The sequence below is a fragment of the Dipodomys ordii genome, unplaced genomic scaffold, assembly GCF_000151885.1.
Source record: "Dipodomys ordii isolate 6190 unplaced genomic scaffold, Dord_2.0 Scaffold73, whole genome shotgun sequence".
Lineage (NCBI taxonomy): Eukaryota > Metazoa > Chordata > Mammalia > Rodentia > Heteromyidae > Dipodomys > Dipodomys ordii.
The window spans coordinates 9,632,779-9,652,699 of NW_012267289.1; the positions used below are offsets into that span (position 1 = coordinate 9,632,779).

At 38.3% G+C, this 19,921-nt stretch overlaps 1 protein-coding gene across 1 annotated transcript in view; it reads left to right on the plus strand.

Moving 5' to 3' along the window:
* Positions 1-2,016: 2,016 nt before the first annotated feature.
* Positions 2,017-19,921, plus strand: part of Col8a1 (collagen, type VIII, alpha 1) — a 131,937-nt gene continuing 114,032 nt past the window's right edge. Inside the window, exon 1 of the mRNA XM_013024185.1 lies at positions 2,017-2,083. The gene's annotated coding sequence lies outside the window, so the exon portion shown is untranslated. The remainder of the gene's footprint in view (positions 2,084-19,921) is intronic.

Consider the following 19,921-nt stretch of genomic DNA (forward strand, 5'->3'; position numbering starts at 1 on the left):
AATACATATGACATCACAAATGAATCTGAATGGCAGACTAAATTATCAAATATTAAATCATTTGACAGTAAATCTATTTTAATTCATATTTATGATGACAATCTTTCATATCCCCTATTGTTGGTCTTCCTTCCTGTCCCTCTCCCCCGCATCCCCCAACATATCAAATTTTACTTTGTTGACTTCCAGGTTGAGCATAGGCTTGGTTACAAAATAATCAATAGAGGCTTTGGACTCTAAAGGCAGACAGGTGGAAATATGTCTGTAAGAAACTAAGTCCACTGTAAACTTAGCACATATGGTGACAAGTATTATCTAAATGGCACTATGGGATAGTCTCTTAATAAATTCTTTTAAAGTGTCATTTTAAGTTTTTTTAATCATTGCCTACTTTTTCTAGCAATGCTAGAGGGGATTTTTGTCCTTCAGAGACATCTAATATTCACAAGTGAAAGGGAGACTTAGGGCTGGATGAGCAAAGCTACTGGCATCTGGTGGACACAGGCTAGAGAGGCTGCTCAGCCTTCTGACATACACAGAAGTCCTCCTAACAGAGACCTATCTGGCCTCAAACGGTGCTATGATTGAGAACCTGAGAAAACGTTGCTACCATCCAAAGACACGCACTCTAACTGAGATCAAGTTAGGTGTTGCAAATTAGCAGCCTGGTGCACTGAAAAATGTGCAGAAGATTTGCAAACTCACTATGGCCACTGGTTAGCTTGCATCAGATACATAATCCCTATGAGGTTCCTTTCATAAAAATAAAAGGGAAAAATTGCACAAGGTGAATTGTCCCTACTTCCTAAGTTTGTGGTGTAGATGTGTATACATATCATCAAAAGTTACACACACACACTTCAGTCTCTGAATCCTTCTTTCTGCTCCTGTCTTTGCCTTCTCAGTATCTCTACCCTGCCTGAGTCTTGGGTTTTCTTTTCAAATGCTTTGATTCCTTTGGTGGCAAAGCTCAAGCTCAGGCTGGGAAGTGAGTCACCACCCAGCAGCGAAAGGAGCTTGTTTTTCTTTCTCTGAGTGCATTTCTTAATAATTTCAAGCCAGATCCTTCAGCGTTCCTTGCTTGGATCTTCTCTTAATGTCTAAGACACGCGGAAGAAAAAGAGCTGTGGCACCAAGACATTTTTTAATGATTAGGAAGGAAAGTTTTTCTTTTAATACCAAACATAACCAGAGGGCAAAGAAGCCCTAAACCCCTGTTACATAAGCAGATGCTAGAGGAACCCGCTGGAATTGCGCTTTTTCTTTCCAGAAGCCAGATTGGGCTGATAGACCTAATGCCAAAAGTCAGCATCTCCGATGCGATGCTGTGCCCGACAAGGCAAGCAAAGAGAACTTTATAGTTAGAGGGGGGAAAAAGGTATTGCCCAAAGTGATGATTGGTGGGGCTGGGATTTACAGTGGGCAGGAGAGGAGAAACAGCCAGCTACTAGCGGCCGCTTCACCCCCTCCACCCAGCACAGAAAAGGTGCCACCGGATGCCTAGACTCCGGGCTTAGATCTTCAGAACGACTACTTCTATTTAGCTTTTTCTAATTCACAGAAAACACCTTAGTGATCATAGTCACCCACAAATCCTCCCCAAGCAAAATCAGATGCTAATCTCCTCTCCCTCTTCCTCTCTCCCCCTTTCTCCCTCTTCCCTCCCCTCTTCCCCTTTTCTCCCTCCTTCCTCCCCAAACTTCCCTCATCTGTGGTCTAAGTCTAGATCCCTGTTTTATTTCTCCCTCCCTCTCCAGTTTCCACTCCGTCCTCCGCTGTCTCCCCGCCTCCCCCCTCCCCCCATCTCCCTACACACATCCCTGCTCTCTCCTTCCTCTCCGCAGGCTCCAGATCTGCCCTCCCGCCCCTCCCCAGAGAAGTGTCCAGCTCCTCCCGGGGCTGCCCGCCCCGCGGACGCCCCGACACTCCTTCCTTGCCCACCTACTATGAGGAGCAGCCCCTCCCACCTGCCCATAAAAGCCAAGTGCATGTTACCAGCCGCGGGTCAGAGCACTTCCCCGGTCCTCTCCGTGGGAGCCCGTGGGAGCCCGAGAGCCTGTCTCCCTGATCTGACGTGCTCAAGGTAAGATAGCACTTGTGCGGGCAGCTGACCTCCTGTGGGTGGCTGCTGGCGAATAAGTTGCTTCTGGTCAAGGCGCTTACAGCTTGGTTAGAGTTAATTCTTAAGGATGCCAGATCAGCTGCTACTTGCTTAACTAGCAAATGGTTTGAAAACAACCTTCTGTTTGAACAGTAAAATTTCAACAACAGGAGGGGGAAAAAACCTTTTTGGCAGAAACAGCGGCAGAAATATTACAAAACCTTTTTCTCTCTTAAATCACTTTTTCCCCTCTTTTTCACTGTTGCTGAAGTTAAAATGTATCTCTTTGAATGTTGTGCTGACCTTTTTTTCATTGTATTTCCCATATCAGTAGGGGCAAAGAAAACTTTGTCCCATTGTCAAAAATGTACTTTAAAAAGAACACAATTAGCTTCCTAAAAATAGCACAGACCTTTTGGTCTGTTAACAATTTTGTGATATTTCCCAAACCCCCAAGACAGCTTCTGTGGGTTTAAAAAAAATCTTTCCAGGTTTAAGGGCTTGGAAAAAATGATGTGAACTGGTGCCCTTTGTCCAGGGAGAGTAATCAGGTGGCTAATAGATAGGAAAGAACAAATCCAAATTTACAAACCTGGGCAGGATGAGCTCTTCTACAGCTAGCATTTTCACCAGGTCCTAAAATGTCAATTGTGTTTGGAAAGAAGAAAAATGTATAAAAAGAACTTCATGAATTTCTCTCTACACACCTCAACCATCAAGCATTTCAGTATGCTTTAAAATGAGAGAAAAATACAGGCCAAATTATACAATATTTCTGTGTCCACCAGACTATTATTAAGATCAGCTAGAAGGTTTCGGAAGGTTTCATCTTCCTTGATGCTCACTCTTCCTTCCTGTGGCAAATGAAAAATCTATCTGATTGGTTACTAATTCTCCGAGCTTCCCAATGGTTAAGCTAGATTCTTAGTGGGGAGGGGAAAATAAACCAATCTGTGTTCTAATAGTGAGGTAGAATGAGAACTGTGCACCTGTGAAAGGAAAAACATATTCCACAGCTACTTCTGTAAAAGCCAGACTGTTGGTCCGTAATGTTTGCCATCAAAAGCTGTGGGTTGTGTGGGATGAAACTCTCTCATGTGGGAGAAAAACCCTCTTCAAATGTTTCCTCTGAAGAATTGCAAAAGCCATCTCAGAGCAGACAAACTGAAGCTGCCAGTCAGGAAAACAAACCACTATTTTAGCCCTTAAGGTACTTCAAGTAAGAAAAACAGTTCACTTTTTCTTTTATGTTTATTGCTTTTATATTGTTTTACATAGGGAAAAACTCACTGTAGATGTGGAAAATTCTACGCTGAACAATCAAAGAAAGTGGAATTTATTAGAAACTTAACTGAGGGTCTTTCAAATAATTGCTCCTTATCTTTCAGCTATGGAAAGGAAGGACAAAGATAGCTTAAAATTCTCTTTGGGATGGAAGGAATTCAATACTAGTATTTAAATAAAAGAGTTACATGTAAAGCTTTCTGTTAAATTTCATGTTAAATTGTTTTTTATTGGAAAAAAGTTGTTGCAAGAAAATGATATAAAATTACTATTGACCAAGATAATAGGTGACCTGAGCAACTTAAAATACCTCCTCTCTTAAGCCACAGTGCAGACTGTTTGCTTAATATTTGATGGACATGGGTGATTAACCATGACCAGAGCACAAGTATGGGACAAGGCCAAACCATGTAGCTGGTACTTCCAATTTCTTACTCCTTCCTTTATGGTAGTACTTGATTGCTGTCCATCTCTACTGGGTGAAAATACACTGCTTCATTCACAAGAACTCCCTGAGGGAAGTGTTCTAAAGGGAAAAATGTTCCACTGTCAAACAGCTCTCTGCTATTCCTAAATTTGGGGATGAAAGTATTCCATGAGAGTTTGCTTCTGGGTTTCTTGGCCACCATAAACTGACCAGCTGAACAGTTTAACAGTCACTGCCTTCCCCAGTCATCAGGTTCAAGCCCTAAGTAACTGGGTGAGATCATCTTAGATTACTCAAGAGCTAACCCTCCAAGGGGACATTACCAGTAGAAGTGATTCCTTCCATAGGATACCTATCAGGCAAGATTGCATGACCCTTGTGAAGTTTTTAGAAATATCAGTGGTGAGGTTTCATGCAGGTGCCCCAATATTGCTCCTTTTGCACAGATAGGCAAGTGTGAATCTCCCTTTTTGATATTGGTGACCATGCCTTTCAACATCATTGCATCAGGCTCTGAGAGCTTCCTTAATGTTTCTCAAAAAAGCAAATATGGATGCCTTTTCTCTTCTACTTGAAACACAGACAGGATGCCCTGCTCATTTTGAAGACCTGCTATACCTAGAGAAACACAATTTTTTAGATTTTTCTACTATTGTTAAAATTACAAAATGTCATCATTTCCAAAATTAGAAAACTATGCTACTTTATTTCCATTTGTAAAAAAAAAATCAAGGATCTAGAGATAAAGTGAGTAAGAAGTTGAGAGGAAACTGAGAGAACCACACAAGTCTCAGAAATAAAATAAAATAAAACCTCTAGCCACCCTCATTTATGTGGAGTCCCGGGGGCAGGAGTAATAGAAAAGAGCAAAAATCCATGTCTGCTCTTGGATTTTCTAAGGAACAGAACTATTGCCACTAATAGGTTAAGATCCATCTCATTAGACCTCTTTCTCTAACAGAATAAAACAGCTTAGCCCTAACAACCAAAATAATTTCATGTCTGCCCCACAGTAAAACCCACAGGAATTTATCAGTCATAATTTCAGAAGTTATATTACCAGTATACAATCCTCAAAACAGAGTTTTAACTGATGGATATGAAATGTCAATAAAACCAACTCCAACTCTCGTAACCAGCAATGTTGGGTAAGTATTTGGAAGTTGAAAGTTAGAAAACAGAAATGCACTACTTCTCCTTCATGGTCATTCAACTTGATGGCATAAGGCAACTTACAATGTGATTAAGATACAACCAAGATCTCCAAGTTCTGGTTCTCCAAGTAGCTGTCTGAGAAACAGACACAGGTGTCTCTTCAGGCCATAACTTGTTTCTCATCAATTGGACTCATAAGAATCTATGTGCATCATTTAAATAAGGCACAGATCTTATTCTAACTATTGAGAACAAAAGAAGAGGTTAAAGGGACAATGAGTGACTCTTGGAATTTAGGTAATCTTTCCAGCACAGTATAAAAAGGATCTCTCAAAACCTGAAGCATCAAGGAATTAGAAAGGAGGGATGGAGGCGGGGGGGGGGGGGAAACTGCTTACAAGTTGTTATCAAATGCTAAGAATCAAATAAAAAAGTAAAGTATCTTCTATAAACCGGCAAGCAATAATAAGTGTTTACATCCTACAACACTAAGTTATAGCTTTACTAACTACCCACTTTAGAGAGATAAGAAGGGTGAAGAGCGGGGAATGTGGCTTCAGTAACTACTATTGGGGGAAGGAAGTTCTTTATAGTCTTTCCTCAAGCAAGGAGATTTGTAGGAGAAAGTTGAAGGGAGCCACAGGAGAGCCAGGAGGGCTACAGGCTGGAAGGCCTCTGTACTCCAGACCCCAGGAAACCACTGGAATTGTATCAGATCAAACTGAAGTAAATAAAACAAACAAAAAATGCCCCCCCCGAACTAAAGTCAGTGACTAAAATAATAATGAATTCTAAGTTCTCAATGTTGCATAAGAGGAAAATCAACAGCTGAAGTTGTGTACATTATTGAAACACACCTGATGATTCACCTTCAGTGTCCTCTATTTACTTTGAGCTCCCTTCCTAGAAAATGAAAATTGGCCTTTCTCCCTGGACTACAACCTTTTCAGGATGTGCAGCTGCAATCCCAGTTCCTCTGCGCCATTGCTTTTTTTTTTCAGTAGAAGAAATTTCTTCCACTCCTATATATCCAGCTTTTGAAGTAGAACTCATACTTGAGGCGTTTCTCATTACTTAAAATCTCCTCTTACTTCTCTCAAATAGGATATACATTTTCACCCCATCAAATAAAAAAGAGGTTCATGTTTTTCTAAACTTGAATTTATATGCCTTAGAGGAAAGAATATTTCCAATTGTCCCTTGCCTCTGATAAATTCTCTTAAGATGAGGTTTCTACACATTTTTATTCCTGTTCTAACTTCTTGAAGATTAAACAGAATTTAGAGAATCCAACACATAAAGGCTGGAAGGGACTTTAGCTCTGATAGTAACTAAAAGTTTGTTTTACAGATGGAAAAGGTCAGAAAGGTTGATGTTTTTCCCAAGATTACTCCATAGTACAAGGCTAGGGCTCATGTAGATGAACTCTTCAGTCAGGGAATAGCTGAATAACTGAAATGTGTTTCCCCCACACAATGTGAATCTAGGGTGTTACTTATAAGGTGTTCTGTAGAAACAGAGGATTGCTCCACAGCTACCCCTCTAGGTAAGAATATCTAGGCAAAAATTGATACAAACCCTTGTGGAAAACAGTCATTCCTTACCACCATCACAATGACCTTGTAAGGTTTTTCACCACTCCAGAACCTGGAACAAAATAACTGCTGGACAAATCTGTATTGAGTGTGGGAGTAAATGAAAACTAAGGAGATAAGTGTAATAAAAAGCAATCTTCTTAACTCCTCCAATAAAAGCTTCTTTAAGAAATTTGTAAGCACATATAGTTACTGAAATTCCAAATGTATCAAGATTAAGATTTCCTCACTTTTGGAAACATAGGAAAGATTATTTAGCCTCATCTATGTCCTGCCATTTCTCTGCCTGCACTCCTCTATTTAACTCTTTTTCCTTTACCTAGTTCTAGGAATTATAATCTTTTTTTTCTTGGCAGCATGCTTAAGATCTAGTGGCAGAACAATTTTTATGTGGTCAGAACAAACACATTAGTATGTTATCATTTCTCCCTCTTCTCTTCTTCAGCAAGTTAATCACATTATACTTGCCCAAGTATTTTTAGAAAAGTAGCAGAAATTTTTACATAACAGATCATCAAGGAAGCCACTGAGGACTAGCACACTGATTAGGTGGTACAGTATAGGCATGAGATGGGTTATGATGAAGGGGAGAACTGAGCATTTAAACCTCAAACAACAGAGATAAGATGGTGCAGTGCTGAGATTTTACACCTCTGAAACAAGCAAGAGAAATGTGAGGGGCTGAAGAAGAGACTAATGATTGTCTAAACCTAAGCCTTCTATTTTACAGATGAATTTTTGTTGGTATCTGAATTCTTCAATGACAGTACCTCTTGAGGACTGGCTCATCCTGGTAAAAGATTTACAAGCTTTTCGTCCATTAAAATTCTTCTTTACCTTGACTAGATTTTTACTGGGAAAAGAGCCTTATTTGACTTTAATTTAGGTTTTACTATGACCCAGGATTATAATCCCATGGATATCAAGACACCTAAATGTTCTCTGCTGAGGTTAAAAGCATAATTGCTGGTAACACACCAAGTTAGCCCACCACAGAAAGTGATGAAGGTAGAAGAGACTATTCTTCTATCATTTCTGGAAACAATTTACTTTGAATAAGTGAACAGATGTTACACCAGATCCTTTTCCACTTTCCTCTAAAGCATGCCTGGCAATTGTTTGCATATCTTTGAAACAGTAATTCTATTTCTGACATTGATTTATTGTATATTACGATTTACATAGTCGAGGACTAAGTTGAAGCATCATTGTGAAAACATTCTCTTAAGCCTTTCTTGAAGACTGCGCCTCTTCCACTCCCCATTGGCGTGTTTACATCACAGGCTTTGGCTCATGAATGTGCTGACACCAAAGACAATCAGTTCATGTGTTACTTCTCCGACTCTAACTGAATAAGCCTCTAACTGAATAGCCTGTGGGTGTCAGCTATTGGCTTCTCCAGAAAATCACATGGATCCAGTCTGTTAGGGACTTCCTAACATAAAACAGCAATTTTTCCTAGAAGTGTGGGCCAATGGCTTCCATAACTGACTTCATGTACTAGGCTAACTAGGGCTGGTTTATGCTATCTGGCAACAGAAGGTTCTGCTGTTCAACAACAAGTCTCTTAATCTTTAAGTGTTGGCTGAATAGATGTCGATAGGGCAACAAGGACCCAATTTTGTGAACCGCCATCATTTTGATGTAGATGCCCCAACTATCACACCATGCGTACTGTTACAATAAATCTAAAACTAGCTCACAAGGTCAAAGGGATAACTGTACATGCTTTAAAGAGCTTTAAGGAGCTCTACCTAGTGACTGCCAAGGTCTTGAAGTCTCAGAGTCATGGCATTCATGAAAGCAATCAATCCAAGCAAGCCACCTCTTATTAAAAGGCCAAGAAGTACATGAAGGGAGACATTAGATGGAGCCAAAAATGTGTTAGATAGCCAACATTGTTGAGGTTAGAAGAATGGGCGAAGAAAAAGGATCTGCCGCACAATGTGCTATCGAGTCCACAATTCCTAGCCTCTACATGACATGGTTAGTTCTCCCTTCCAACTTCCAAATTATTCCAATCCCAGCTACCCATCTAAGTGTAAAGAGAGGCTGTTCACCAGTAGAGGGAGGTAAGAGGCTGAGTGTCTCAGGAGAAAAACCAGACCTGTTGCCAGGGAACCCTTTAGATGTGAGTTGTTCTGATTAAAAGCAGAATAAGGTGTTCATTGTAACCAGTGGCTACAAACCAGTGTTCCTCAAATTGTTAGTTTTCTTTTGCTAAAAAAAATTCCTAATTTAAGCCTCTTAGGATAAATCACCCACATTTCAGCAATGCCAGAAATGTCTGGACTTGCAGAAGTTTGTTTGAAAGAAAACCAAAGCAATCCGAGAAAATGGTCTTTCCAACACCACCACCAGCCAAAACTGGATCTAAATGCTTAGCTCGGTAATAAACGAACTCTAGCTTTTGGGGGGTTAATGAGACGCAAGCACGGAGTGGGTGAAAGATGACTCTACCCTGCTGTTAGCAGATAGAGAGGAGGAAGCTGGGAGAGAGGAGAGACAGAAATGGACCAAACTTCTCTAAGATGACCGAGAACCTGCTCTCCTGGAGCTAGGTCTCCCCAGGGAGCAGCTGAGGTCTTGCCTAGACCAAAGCAAATACCTTTCTGTTGAACATTTCCATTGCACAGCTGTGTGGGGATGACTTGTTAAGACTTGAGACACTTGCATAATTCAGAACCCTTTGGGGAGCTAGAGATCAATTAGAACCATAAAAAAAATCCTTGGCACACCAGAGAAGGACTGCTTGCCTTATAAAAAAAATTATGACATTCACAGCAAAATAGAGCAATCCTCTCTCTCTAAGAGTCTGTCTGATGTCAATGGAGATGAAGTTATGAAGTTGGTATGCATGTGGCCCAGAATCCACCATTTCAGAAAGTCATTATTATTTTAATTTTAAAAAATCCAAGCCACACACACTTACATGCTCACAGAAGCAAAGTCACTAATCATACCATAACCTTTATTTGTCTTAAAAAATAACAATTCCTAATCACTGTCTTACCATTTAGAGAAACATAGGGGTCTTTTTGGTATTTTTCATAATGATGCTACTTAAGCATGCATTGTTTTTTATTTAATATGCTAAATGGAAATGGCTTAGGGTATAAAGTTTTAAATAGTTACACAACCTTCCAAGACCTAGCAAGAACATTCTTGTTTCTTACAATACAGATGATAATATCAAATCCCTTAAAAGTTCCAGATAAGGTCAAAGGTAAGTGGAAAAGGGAAGAGAAACAAGGTTGTGTTTTAGAGAAGCTCAAAGGCCTATTTGTTTACTGATCTACATTTTGATAACTGTCAAAGGGCCATTTCTCACACTAAAATAAAGTATAATCCAAAAAAACTATTTTAACCGAAAGAAAGATAATTTTTAATAGTAACTATTACATTGTGTAAAATTGCTGTATTCTCCCTCTTCAACACTCTAGAATTCCTTTTTTAAGCCACTAGCTGGGATGTAGGTGTTTTTTATGGCATTATGGGTGTTATATTTCCTGGGATTTGGATGACCAATCTCCCTCACCATGAGCATCTCCTGACGTTGGTATTCTATGGAACTGCTTGACAACAGCTTAGGAATCATTATTTCAAGATTCCCTTTAATCTGGTTATTTTCTGTGTGGCTCATTATTATGTAATACACATTGGGTGTGTATATAAAATAAGAAACAATCCCAATCATGGTAGATTTATTAATACCAGCAAAATAAACAAAAGAAGCAAATGGACATACCTTATTCTATGCTTCAGTTTTCTATAGTAGTAGTAGCAATAGTAGCAGAATTCTCTCTCCCTCCCTCAAACGTTCCCTTTTCAGTCCTTATTTCAACCAAACAGAATTTTTCAGAACATTGGACAAATTGAATTTGTCTCTTCCTTCTTTCTTTTCAATACTTTGTTATAAGTGACCAATAAGTTCAATAAACAAAGAGCTTAGAAAATTCTGTGAACTAGCTCATTAATTTCTGAACTGACAATTTTGTTTTATCCTTACCACTATTTATTAACTGAGATCATAGTTATTAACTGGGATCATTAGTCAAATGTCCTTTTTGATCATTTGCCTTCCCAATATGAACAAGGAACTAATTTCGTAATAGGACCCTACTGCTTTTTAGTCTAATTTACTACATCTGCAATTATTTGAGTTTATTTTTGGCATTCAGACATGCTGCCCTATAAAATTTACTATTTCTCTTAAGGATTTACTTTAAGGGTTGTTTTTCCCCTCCAAACGTTAGCACTTAGTGGCAGTATTGCAAAAGTGACAGAACTGAGCAGCCCCTTCTTTATTAACAAAATGAATGTCTCGTCATCATCCAAAAGCAGAGTGAAACCAGATCTCATCTCTAATAGTTATAGTCATTGTTGCTATTAATTAAATGTCCAACAGTCCAAGCCATCTCTCTCATATCAACACTAAAAGCAAGCTACTCTCATTCCCAGCTTAACCATAAGAGAAACTGAGCTTCTGCATGGTCAAGGCCAAGCAACTTTGCCTAGGGCCACTCAGCTTGGAAGCAACAGAGTTTGTATTTCCATCCAGATCCCACGCTCTCTGTGTTTTCCATCCACATCCCCCTGCTCTCTGTGCTGCCTCTCATGATGTCTTGTTCTATCACTAAGGGGAGGGTAAAAAAAAACCCTCAATTCTCTGTGACAACACCTCTGACTCATAAAGTGAGAGAATTCCAGTGGCTTTGTTCCTAGATGCTGCTGACTGGACCTGTTTTTTATTTAATACTGAAATTTTTATTTCTTTTTCTTTTCTTTCTTTTTTTTTTAAACTAAATGAAGGCTGCCTTTTGGAGCCAAAAAAGTAAAAAGCTTTGTAAATAGAAAATGAAGAAGAAGAAGAAAAAAGAAACTATCATTTCTCTCTGGAATTTCTTTTTCACATTTTAAAAGACTTTCTTCATGAACTCCCCAAGTGATCACAGGTTGTTTGGCACCAGTCTGGTAAGGCGAATAACAGCCTAGCATGTCATTTTTAAGGCAGTTGACATTTCCTCGATCATTTGGTTTGGTATTACTGTAACTATCATCAACGACAAGGGTCAAAGCAATTAAAAAGATTCAATCCCTGTGAGTCACTTGGGTAAGAGTCTAGGTTGGCAACACCTGTTGCTTACCCTGAAGATCAGAACCCTTTCTATGAAGCCTTTCTTTGTGTCTCAGCGAAGACAAAAGATGAAACAAAGTCTTAGCTCTTTTTCTATGGTCATAGCCCTATTCCATACATTCTTTTGGCTTTTGTCCTTGATTTTCCCTTTCTAAATGTAATATTCCCTCATGCAATTGATTGGCTTAATCTGTACATTCTAGCCAGTCTGCCCAGGTGCCTGCCCTGTGCACCTCTTTCATCCTCCCTAGCACTCTATGTAGAGTCTTGCCACAGTGATTTTGATTCAGGTAACTAGCACTCTATGTAGAGTCTTGCCACAGAGGTTTTGATTCAGGTAACTACACTATGTGTGCATCTAGCTCCTTGCAGAAGGATTCAGGACTTATCTCTATCTTCTCAATGCTTGGCATGTTATAGAACTTCGTAACTATAAAAAAAAAAAGGCAAAGAGAAAAAAATAGCAATGGGGAATAAATGAGGAGACTAGCAAATTAAAAGAATGTATGTGTGTGTGTGTATATATATATATATATTATTTGTCTATCATAATAGATTGTCCCATTTAAGTCCTATTAGATGATAATATGTTTAGATTATATAATCAGAATATTTTCAGATATGATAGAAATAATTTCCCATTATGCAAAGTTGCTTGACTGAAATGACTACCTAAGAAAGAATGACAGTTCTGGATAAAATTCAAAATACTCTGAATTCTCCCTAGTCTTCATAAAAAGACATAAAACTGACCCCTAGCTTCTTTATGGTTGTCTAAAATGACTCTGTATCTTCTTTTCTTCCCATCTGATAACATGAATATATATATTCTCATTCTAACACACATATGTTCTCATCCCAACATACACACACACACACAGAGTATAGACACATACCCACACACAGTGTTACTAGGATTTGACTCAATTTTGAAGTTAACTATGGGGCATGAGATGAACTCCTTTTGTCATGCTAATATTAAATTTTGGCTTCCTGTATACCAAAGGCAAAAAGAAAACCTTTTGTTGGCGGTATTGTTTCAGGACTGTCAGTAGATCTAAAATATATGCGAAAATAAAATAAAATATATGCAAAAAGTTTTCAATGACAGTATGATACGTAGAACAAACACCTTGACTAACAAGTCCCTCAAATTATCTCACTTAGTCTATCATTCTGAGGTCCTCATTGTCCTCCAATTTATAACAGGAATTGGAACTATGACAAATGAGCTAATATTCTCTCAAATAGTCCTTTTACTTTAAAAAAAATAAACTTGTTCCCCACTTTCCTTTTTATTTGTCAAAATAATAATTCCATAGACTTATTCAAACCTTCTTACATATTAGAGCCTATGTTGATCCCTGTTTTAAACTGACAGTTGCTACAAATTCTAATAATACATTGGCTGTTTTCAGTCCTCTCAGGTTGTCTAGTAACAGTTTTCACAAGAAGGGAAATCTATACCTGAGCTGTCTAAAACAGTAATACCAGCCATATATGGCTACTTATCACTTATAATGGACACTTATAATTCCACAGAAGTACTGAATTATTTTAAAGTTGAACAGCTCCATAAAGCTACTTGCTACTGTGTCAGATAATGAGAAATATTTATTTTTTCATTGCTAGGGCTTGTATTCCTTGGAGAGAATAAATATTATTGGAACTAATAAGATGTGCTTTTTAAAACATATTCCCAGGGCTGGGAAGTTGGCTCAGTGGTAGAATGCTTGCCTCACATGGATGAGGCCCTGGATTCAATTCCTCAGTACCACATAGCAGAAAAAAGCCAGAAGTGGCACTGTGGCTCAAGTGGTAGGGCTCTAACCTTGAGCTGAAGAGCTTAGGGACAGCGCCCAGTCCCAGAGTTTAGGCTCCATGACTGACCAAAAATAAAATAAAATAAAACATATTCCCAGATAGTGCTTGTGACTACAGTAGGGTTTGTTAAATATTGCAATCAATTGACTACTGTTTTTGCTGCTGTTATATCTTAAAGAAATCCTGCCCATACAGGTTCATAATATACAAATGCTACTTTGGTTAATTTTCCCTGAATTGTTTAAAATCCCTTAAAATTTTACCATTATGCTACTTGAACCCTTCCTCATGACATAAACAAAAAGAACAGATTACAGTTATTTGAACTGAACCTCTGAATGAGAAAGCTCCATTATTTATTGCTATTTCTTCTCTTCCATTTGGGGGAAAAGCATAATTATGAACCTAATGAGAGATGTGATTGCTTCAGACATTAATATGATCGTATCTGCAGAGAAAGACACAAGTTCAGCTAACAGATTTGCTGTTGTTTTCTCCTAAAACCTCATCTGAAGGGAAACAATTCTCTCTCTCTCTCTCCTTTCCTGCATCTTGCCTTGAACAATGGGAGGCACCTTGAGGTCAGGGGAGGTAGCATGTCTTAGGAACTTGACAGTGAAATGACCCTGGCATTTCCTGGTTCATTCATGACCTTCAGCAACCATCATGCCAACTGACCAGCCATGCCATAAAGCCAAGAGGCAGATGATCAACAACCTGGCTACACATTAGATTCTAAATTATTTTTTTAATCTTTCAGAAAATAAACCTAAATGAGTCTGTAAGAGCAACAGTTAAAAAGATGTTAAATGATTTCAGAGGTTGGCCACGGCACATGCTTTGCTTCTGACTAAGCAAGGAGCAAGACAAGGGCAAAAGAACCATTTGAGAAGCCAGGCAATCAGCTGTATCTTTTCCACTAAGAACTCAGTTTATTTGGAGTGACTAGGAAAACCTTCAATGAAAACTTTTTCTAAAATAATTTATCCTCCTATGAGCCAGATGACATCAAGAAATAATTATGGGTGTGTGTTTTCCCCTGTCTTGTAAAGTGTTTACAAATTGTAGCATAAGCAGTCTTTTGAGTCAATGATAAAGATAGCAATAACATTTAAACTTGTAACTTATTTTATATGTAGCTGTAAAAGAATCACCATGTGTTTAAATGACATTCAGATACAGATAAATAACATTCTCAACTGCAGACATGGCTAAAGGAAGAATCCATTTCTCCTTTGCTTTAAAGAAAGTGCACTGGCTCAGGTGCTGGTGGCTCATGCCTGTAATCCTAGCTATTCAGGAGGCTGAGATCTGAGGATCTAAGATCAAAACCGTCCCAGGCAGGAAAGTCCATGAGACTCTTATCTCCAGTTAACCACCAGAAAACCAAAAGTTGCACTGTGGCTCAAGTGTTAGAGCACTAGCCTTGATCTGAAGAGCTCAGGGACAGAAGAAAGTGCACTGGATGTTTAATGCTATACATTTATGAAATTGAAGTTATTGTTTTCAGCAAAAAAGAGTGTTAGTAAGGATCTTAATTTGGAAAATTTTAAGCATAAAGATAATGTAAAAACAGGGATGATAATTATAATTAATATTTGTATAGAAACAATTTATAACATGTATTATGTATTCATTCCTCCATTTGAATTGAATATATATATATAGTGCCAGTCCTGGGGCTTGAAATCAGGGCTTGGGTGCTATCCCTGAGCTTGTTTTTGCTTAAAGTTGGCACTCTACCACTTGAGCCACAGCTCCACTTCTAGCTGTTTTGGGGGGGGTGGTAATTGAGTCTCATGGACTCTCCTGCTCAGTCTTTGAATCACAATTCTCAGATTTTGGCCTCCTGAGTAGCTTGGATTACAAGTGTGAGCCACTGGTGCCCTGGACAGATTCTCTATATTTTACACATGAGACAGATGAGGCTTAGGGAGATAAATTACTTAACATCATTATGAGAGTGAGTATTGGAGCTGGAAAATGAACTCAGATCATCCCATACCAGAAATCCCCTTCTTTATACTAGTCTAGATTAATGGCTCAGCACATCCTCACAGCAGAAAGCAAGCAAGCAAGCGAGAAAGAAAAAGGGAAAGAGAAAGAGAAACAGAAAGAGAAAGAGGGATGGAGAGAGGAAGGAAGGGAGGGAGGGAGGGAGAGAAAATTGCAGGGAAATAAAGCAAATTGGCTATCAAGGATTATTTTTAAGAACCGATTCCATGATTGAGCAGGTGTTTTCAAGAGGAAGAGACTGTAGAATTGTGATTTCAGTCAGCCTAGACTACATAGTGAGATGCCATCTCAAAATTTTCAGGAATGGGAGAAGAATATAAATGAATAGATTGCTTTGAGTAGGATGGATATTCTAACATTAATTTCTCCAGTCCTGAATGTGAGAGATCTTGCCATCTTTTAGCATGTTCTTAATGTTTTCAGCAATATTTTATAATTTTTATCTCTTAAAGAGTATAGTGTTTGTTTCCTTGTACTAAAGGAGAATACTCTTCCTACAAGTTCCCCTAAAACAGAAATGTTCACTACTTCACTGTCCATTTTCTGGTCAAGGCTACCTCTTTTCCTTCAACATATCAATGCACATGATATCTATATCTATCTACACACATACATTTATTCATTCATACACATATTAATGCACACATACATGCACATATATGCATATACACATTAATACATATGTTTGCATTGTGTATATACATATATTTAGGTACAACCATGCATATATATGCATATATGTATATTGTATACATGCATATACATATATTATGTATGTGTATATTTATGTACATACATATTATACATTATGCCATATATAGTTACATACTTATGTATATATGTACATATGTATATGCATATATGTACATATATGTGTATGCATACTTCTGTATATGTATGCAGTTACATATACATATGTATGTGTATGTATACATATTTATATATTTGGCATAATGCATATTATATATCTTCCTTGCTCGTGCATTTTGATAGAGTGATAACAAGCCATGTACATACACACTACAACTTTTAATGTCAACATATCAGAAGCCTACCTTACTGAAATTCCTTTTGGTTTGTTAAAAATACCTGAATGCCAGGTGTTGGTGGCTCATGCCTGTAATCCTAGCTACTCAGGAGGCTGAGATCTGAGGATCACAGTTCAAAGCCAGCTGAGGCAGGAAAGTCCATGAGACTCTTATCTCCAGTAAACCACCAGAAAACTGGAAGTGGCTTGTGCTCAAATGGTAGAGCGCTCACCTTGAGCTGAAGAGCTGAGGGACAGCACCCAAGCCCAGAGTTCAAGCCCCATGATCAACCAAAAAAAAATGTGAAACACCTGAACATTTTTATCCTGTGCCTTGATTATCAAAAAATCTTTCAGTCTAGCCATGTCAAGAAAATATTTCTAAAACCCCACTGTTCGAATAAGAGAAATGTTAGTGGAAAACAGTTTAGTTTATAAAGTTCATGAAGACCAAAAAAGGACCAACAAAGTCTTAATACCTTGCCCCAAAAGTTCAATCATCCCAAGTTAGTTCACTTGGGATGCATATCTTAGCTTTACTTAGTCCTTCAACAACAGCCACTGGGACATATACAAGGCCCCATCAAAACTTGTTATAAACCCATAGTTTGTAGCTGAAAGGTACTAAAAAATAGTATAAAAATCTATTTGGGCATAAATGCACAAGAAATGTAAGAACCTTCTCTTTCTTCAAAGAGAAATTTACTTTCTCCCTTTTTCCCTCCTCCCCCTCCTCTCCCCTCTGCCCTCCCCCCTCTCCTCCCTCCCCTACCTCCCCCCTCTCCTCCCTCCCCTCTTCTACTATCTTTTCTCTTCTCTTCTCTCCCTTCCCCTTCTCTCTTGTCTTCTCCCTCTCTTCTTCTCTTCTCCCCTCCCTTTTCCTTCCCTTTCTCATCTCTCATTTTTTTCTTTCTCTCTTTATGTTAGCGGAAGTGAAGTGCTTGAACCATCCCTGGGACTAATGCCCTCCCACCAAGCTCACCCAGCAGAAGTCCCTCCCTAAGGACTGTCAAGGATGATAAAGCCCAGCTCCATCCCATCCTTCAGTGCCAACAAGTTAAAACCAGAAATTTAAGACACATTTTTTTTTGTCAGACATTCAACACATAAAAGTATAAGGCACAGAAGCCGTCTTTTATCCTGTTGTCTTTCAAGTGACAGTATGAGATCTTTCATTTGTCATCAAGAGGATACAATGAATCCTTAAGTCCTGAGATGGAGAGAGGCATCCAACGAATGTTTGTTGGAGGAATACTGAATCATAGAGAAGGTTGAGGTAATTGAAGTTCAGTATTATAAGCAAATACACAATACATTTCATTTCATTTAGAATCCTAATTTCTGAAAATCCCAAGTCTATAGTACACAAAGAACAAAAGAATGATTCAAAAGTACTCACAGAATAAGACGTAGGGTTCATTAAAGTTCATATTTATGAGCAAAAATGAAGCCTTTCCTTCCGTCCTATTTGTTTTCATAAATAATTGCAACAGACATGATTCTCTGAGTTCTACAATAGCAGACTTGAAGCACATCACTAGAAAGGAAAGGGAAATTGCCACAAGGGATGAACTGACAGCAGGAAGAAACAGAAGTATGCAAATCTAGCAAAAAAAAAGTGGGGGAATGTGAAGACTTAGGTAAGAATTTTAAAAACATGGCACTCATTGTGGAAACAAATAGTCATAGAACCTTAGGAGGTCCCTAAAGTAGTCATTGAATCACAGCTGAAATAAATTGGTGAGCATATTTATTCTCATCTTTTAAGAATTAAGGAAATTATGGATGGGCACTGGTAGATCACGCCTACCATCCTTGCTGTTCAATAGGCTAATATACTCTTCCTGAGGATCCTAGTTTGAAGCCAACCTAAACAGCAAACACCAGAGACTCCATCTCAAATTAGCTAGGAAAATGCTGGACTCAAGGCATGCCTCAAGTGGTAGAGCCCAAGCTGTAAGGAAACAAGCCAAGTGAGAGTGTAAGGGCCTGGATTCAAGCCACAACACTGCTTACTACCTTCTCCTCCCATAAAAGAAGAATTATGGAAATTATATATTTAGATGTATAAAACAAGTATATTTTGGTTCTTAAGGATGGAATAGATTAGCTATTGATAAAATTTTAATTAACCAAATGTCTCTTCCAATATTGAATCTGGAAAATTGAGCTATTTAATGACTACACACATGGGTATACACACAGAGATATATATTATATGAAATAGAATTCATGTTGAGCTAGAAAAATTTCATCTCCCTAGCATGTAGTATAACAGATTATTGACTTCCTGGTTGTCAGCTTCTAATAAAAGCATGGTCAAAGTCATTACCTGAAATCCAAAACTTTGAGTTCATGCTTTCTTTTCATCCATTGCCACTAACATCAGGAACATTACCTCACTACTTGGTGACTCAATTTATCTATTTGTATAATGAGAGAAACAAAAGCTGGCCTCACAAGAAACTGGTAGACTTTGTTCCTATTTCAAAACTTGGAAATACTTAACATAAATCCCAATAATAGCCTGGTTCAGGGTTATTAATTTTTAAGCAAACACCCCTCAAGGAAAAGATGCAAAGGAAGTTAATCGTTCATTCCCTGCTATTCTTTCCTTACAGTTTTTCTCTTCCAAAAAAACACAACAAAGAAACAAAGAGCCAAACACACTGACTCATGTCTTTTTCTAATAGTGTTGTGGTCAATTTGCTCCTGCATAAAAAAGTAGTAGTAAAGCTTTGAACTCTGGGTTTTGGAAGACCAAGAATGGAAAATTTTTCTTTAGCAAAAAGAACAGTACATTCCAAAACTGTCCAGTGTTGGGCATTTGGGAGGAAAGTCCACTTGGGCATGCCATCCCCAGTAAAGTCCTTTTCTGTTTTCAGAACTTTCTGGAAAAGAAGTGACTGGACTTTGCCTTTCAATGAAAGCTTGAGTTGCTTTTATTTCTGCATTTTTTTTTCAGATCTTACTCCACTTGAGCCTTAAGAATGGTTTCTCAGCTTGAACTTGCTCTCAGGACGGATAGGAAAATGGCATTATGTTATGCTAGAGGAACGGCTCCCTCCTTCTATGTGGTTTAGAAATCCAAAGAGGGAGTGAGCAGATTTCTGATCCTAGAATGTTACTGAGTTCCAATGTACATCAATTGACATCCCAATGTCATTCTATTGGTTTTCCTTAGATATTGCTTTTGATAAGTCTCTCACCATCTAACCTCATGAGTATTAACTTAGCTGATAGATGCCTTTGACTTCTTAGTATTTTATCATTATTTCTTGGTTTTGTTTTTAATTTTTAAAAAGATCAACAGGCTGAAATATTCATATAGTGTTGGCACTTTTCTGAATATCTA